The sequence below is a fragment of the Crinia signifera genome, chromosome 7, assembly GCF_055691185.1.
Source record: "Crinia signifera chromosome 7, ASM5569118v1, whole genome shotgun sequence".
Taxonomy (NCBI): Eukaryota; Metazoa; Chordata; class Amphibia; order Anura; family Myobatrachidae; genus Crinia; species Crinia signifera.
In genome coordinates, this window is record NC_139223.1 from 128,312,117 (window position 1) to 128,317,084 (window position 4,968).

At 47.0% G+C, this 4,968-nt stretch overlaps 1 long non-coding RNA gene across 1 annotated transcript; it reads right to left on the reverse strand.

Moving 5' to 3' along the window:
- Window positions 1-1,107: 1,107 nt before the first annotated feature.
- LOC146019548 (uncharacterized) lies at window positions 1,108-4,760 on the reverse strand. Its single transcript, XR_014450596.1, has 3 exons — window positions 4,501-4,760; window positions 2,382-2,488; window positions 1,108-1,301 (listed from the first exon to the last, which is right to left on the reverse strand). It is a non-coding gene; the product is annotated as an uncharacterized LOC146019548 (long non-coding RNA).
- Between the last annotated feature and the right edge of the window lie 208 nt (window positions 4,761-4,968).

Below are 4,968 nucleotides of genomic sequence, written 5' to 3' on the forward strand. Positions count from 1 at the left end.
ACCAGGCTTCGAGCGAAGGTCTTCCCCAGGAATGTCACTGAGGCCACAGTGTTCACCGTCTGTGTTCCGGAGGGGAAGATGGGGGCATGGCTTTATGGGAGCATCGCAAGTACAGGCCATGCCCCCTTCCCACTAGGCCAGGCCTTAGGCGCATGATAGCGTCCCTCCACAATGTTGGGAGGTATGTGTTGTATATGTTAAATTAAATGGTACTTGTGGACTTTCACGGCTCCCATCGCATGCCATATGTAGTGGCATGCGGTTTTTGCCGTTTTTATGCAATTTTTTTCAAAATCACATGCAATCGCATCGCATGCGATAGCATGCGATTTTTAACAGAAATGCATCCAAATGCATTGAAATTAGTATCAAACATGTTCAATGGCCCCCAAATGTCATTTTTCAGGCTGTACCACCCCCACTATCAACGCGAACGGTACGCGTCCTACAACCTTTTCATACCCCCACTATCCACGTCGGCGTGGAGTTGAGAATAGAAAGTGTGGCGAGTGCAGCGAGGGAACGCGGACACCTGTAAAGCCCGTGAGGGGACGCGGATACCTGTGAAGGTATCCGTGTCCCCTCCCGGGGCTCGGTGGCTCGCCACACTTTCTATTCTCAACTCCACGCCGACGTGGATAGTGGGGGAATGAAAAGGTCGCAGGACGCGCACCGACGCCCCTCGCGGGCTCGCTGCGCTCGCCACGCTTCGGGTTCGCGTTGATAGTGGGGGTGGTACAGCCTGAAAAATGACAGTTGGGGGCCATTGAACATGTTTGATACTAATTTCAATGCATTTGGATGCATTTCTGTTAAAAATCGCATGCGATGCGATCGCATGTGATTTTTTAATATGCGATGGACATCGTGGGAGCCGTGATTGTCCACAAGTACCAATTAAATAATAACCATAGACTTTAATGAAACAATGACCCTCAGTGGGAAAATTGTCATGGAAACAGAATACTTGCTCAGATTGTAAAGCAATAACCCTTCCACAAGACTCCTATATGAATACTACTGTTTTATTCTGCACATAGCTCATTATTAGAACATAAAACAATATGATACCGTTTAGAGGGCTTGATTTAGAGTTCATTGCTGATGTGTGAATTCACAATCCGTTCCATTATCGTGTGACTGTGCATACGTATGGATACGTACTGGATAAATCATTTGAGGGTGAGTGAATTGCGTATGGATGTGCGACAGGATAGTGGATTGCGAAAGTTTCACATTTCATTCGCAGATTTACACAGGGCGAGTTCTCCCTCTGTCTGGGTGGTGGCGCTCACAGTCATCTGCAAATGTACAGATGAGCAGCTTGTGGTATTACAAAACAATAATGAGAACAGATCTATTGGTTTCTAAAAATGGTTATAATAACATGTATGATCTGTATGGTTTGCCTTTATGAGCAGTTTTAATAAACAACTTTAAATGGGATGCAGTTAATTTGCTGGCGGTCGGGATCCCGGCGGTCGGAATCCCGACACTGGAATCCCGACCGCCGAAATCCCGAAACTTTCTCCCTCAGTGGGTGTCCACGACACCCATAGAGGGAGAATAAAATAGCGTGACGAGCGTAGCGAGGCACCGGGCCCGCTGCGTGGCGAGCGCAGCGAGCCCGCAAGGGGGGGCGATCCATGTCCCCCCCTTGTCGGGATTTCGGCGGTCGGGATTCCAGTGTCGGGATTCCGACCGCCGGGATCCCGACCGCCGGCAAATCGTATCGGATCCCTTTAAATAATGGGGACCCGTTATCCCTTTATCCTCCTTGTAAGTCTTTAAGATTTATATACACAGACCATATTCTATTACATCTGGTCCTTGGGGTACAGATGAGGAGATTCATGCTGGCCCTGTCCCCACTGTGCAATGCCTGTAATACTGAATTGCGCCGTGAGGTCACAATGATACGATCGCGCATGCCACCCAACCGTACAGCCACCTCATGTGAGTCTTGGCCCTGCCCCTTATACACATGACACCTGCTGGCCCCTCCCCCTGCTTTGACGATCTGGCTGCCCCCTCTGCGCAGTGAGCTTATCAAACCTCACAACTCACCAGTTCAAGGTGGGACAAAATGCTCTGTACCCGGACTTAATATATGGTTGCTGTGCCCTGTGTTGAACAATTTAATTGAAAAGAAAGATATTTCAACACATGTGATTGCAATCATAAATTAAGGAGGGGAGTCCAGGTGGAGAGCATTATGTCTCTCCTGGATCAGGTCACGTTGGCAGGTATGACTTTCTAGCTCCCACCTTTATTCTGCATGCATTACTGCCTTTTGCTGAGGATGATCATGTAACACGGTGGACGGAAAAGAAGGAGACACTACGTAACCATGAAAAATGGGCGAATATGCCAGTACTAACGTCATTCATTTTCGATTCTGCAGCTTCTCTGTTTATTACTTCATGTATCATCACAAAACCACTGTTGGGGGGTGGGTGAACAGGCAGGCCTGAATTTAACAGAAAATCTAGACACATGAAAAGGAAATGAAAGAAATTATTGTATGTACTTTTTATTAACTTTATTCCTTTTATAAAAAAAATTGTATTCATCAGAACAACAACATACAGTATTAGAAAGCATCATACACCAAAGGACACAGTAAGCAATAATTAACACAAGAGCCTGCTATAGGAAAATGCAGAGGCATACTGTCCCATAGTGGTACAGGGGAACACCCCCCCCCCAGGGGCCCCACTGCCTAAGGGCCCACCACCTTCTCTAGGGATCAGGTGCCACTCTGTGCATCTGAATTATACATTCTACATATGTTACCTTATGCTGCACAGGGCTATGGTGTATTATGTACAATGCATTGCTGGTAGTCTGTCTGGTACTGTACATTACCATGCATGTTCTAGCTGTATTTACTATATATTTATCAAAAGGCCCAGTCATGCATTGTATAATGGTTAAACACACAAATGGTAGCAATATCAGACGCGCTGTCCCAATCTATAAAATACACGTTCCCGATCTCCTCTTTTCCCAGTATCTATTTTTTCGGTACTTATGTATTATCTGGGCTCCCATGTTAAATGCACCCCATTTTTTCATACCCCTACTATCCAACTATGCATGGAGTTGATTTTATATAGTGTGGCGAACCACCGTGCCCGAAGCGTGGCGAGCAGACGCGGTCTCATAAGAAAAACGGGAGCCCAGATATTACATAAGTACCATTTTTTCTTCTCCAAGATGTTCTCATGAATGGGAAAAGACAGAGACCATTTGTGTGTTTTGCGGTTCTTTAGTGGGAGTGGTGATCCCTGGTGGCAAGTGGACGCTGCAGGTTTCGGAGCGCAGAGGTCACTTCTATAAACTTTTTCTGTATCTTGTATAATGGTTAGCCAAACCGCTGTGGTGCCTGGCCACACCCCTAAGCATAGGTCCCTGCCACTGCATTCCCTTATGAGCCCTTTATGCCTCAGTCCTACACAAATACAAACCATATCATAAAGTGCTGGCAAAAGGCTATACATGACCAGCACCTACCCACAAGGCAAAGTTGCCTACTATCTTTGGAATGGGATCATTCGTCAGACTGCATTTAGGTCTACAGTCATTAGGTCGACCCCACTAGGTCGACTGGCAGGAAGGTCGACCTGACTTAAGGTCGACATGGGCCAAGGTCGACATGACTTAAGGTCGAATTTGCATAAAGGTCGACATGAGGAAGGTCGACTGGTCATAAGGTCAACATGGGTTTTTCACTGTTTTTTGATCCGAATGTCGACACAGTCGACATGGACACAGTTGGCAATGAGAATCGGACCCTCGCATCGCTCGCTATGCTTCGGGCACGGTGCCTCGCTGCGCTCGGCACACTATTTTATTCTCCCACCACGCCCTAGTGGATGGTAGGGCATGAAATACCGCCTGTCAGCACGTCGGCTCAAAAAACAGTGAAAAACCCATGTCGACCTTATGACCAGTCGACCTTCCTCATGTCGATCTTTATGCAAATTCGACCTTAAGTCATGTCGACCTTGGCCCATGTCGACCTTAAGTCAGGTCGACCTTCCTGCCAGTCGACCTAGTGGGGTCGACCTAATGACTGTAGACCTAAGTTCATTCTAATAGATGACCGCATCCCCTTTCTTTTGCTCCTTCATTTGTCCAGAGAGGAGACACTGATCTGCGATTGCCAGTATTTGATTGGTGGATGACGGTGATATGGAGGAAAGGGTCCAGGGGCATGAAGGCCACTTGCCAACCTTTCCAGGGGGTGTGGGAGACTACCCCGATAATCGTGAATCCCCTGCAGGAACCGGGAGTAGGTAAATACGACTCATGGGCAGGGGATAAAGTGGGCCAAATTGGGGCAGAACTGCATCCCCTCTGTTGTAACCAAGGAGGGTTATTCAGTAAGGATTTCAAAAGTGAAATCTTTCTCTAATGGGCAAAACCCAGAACTGCATACCACACCCCAGAATACAGCAGACAGAATTTACCCTGCACAGAAGCAAAATAACTCACCCAAATCTAAGCAAGTCCATGATGCTTTCGCGTCCTGCCTGATAACGCTGACAGCACCGGAATATGGTGCATCATGGGAGACTATGCTCTCCTTACACCGCTTTCATCCTGTGATACATTTCTGAAGCATGCTCGCCTTCTGCACGAAGAAATTGGATGACAGCTCTTTGCACTGATTTGGAATAATCCATCATGCACCCGACCGCGCAAAACAACTTTTCAGGACTGAAGAAACTGAGTCAAAGCTGTTCACTGCAAATGCGCAACTGGGAGAACTGCCACGCCATCTATCGGCAAACACATTAACCCACTGTAATTAGATACAATGCCGTTACAGCAGACGTCTCCTTTTCATTTGGGCACCCCTTATAACTCTCTCTCCACATGTTATATTTGCCCCATCTGCAGTGCACATGGTTGTATCCATTAGAGAAAAGTTATGCATTTGAGATCCTTACTTAATAACCC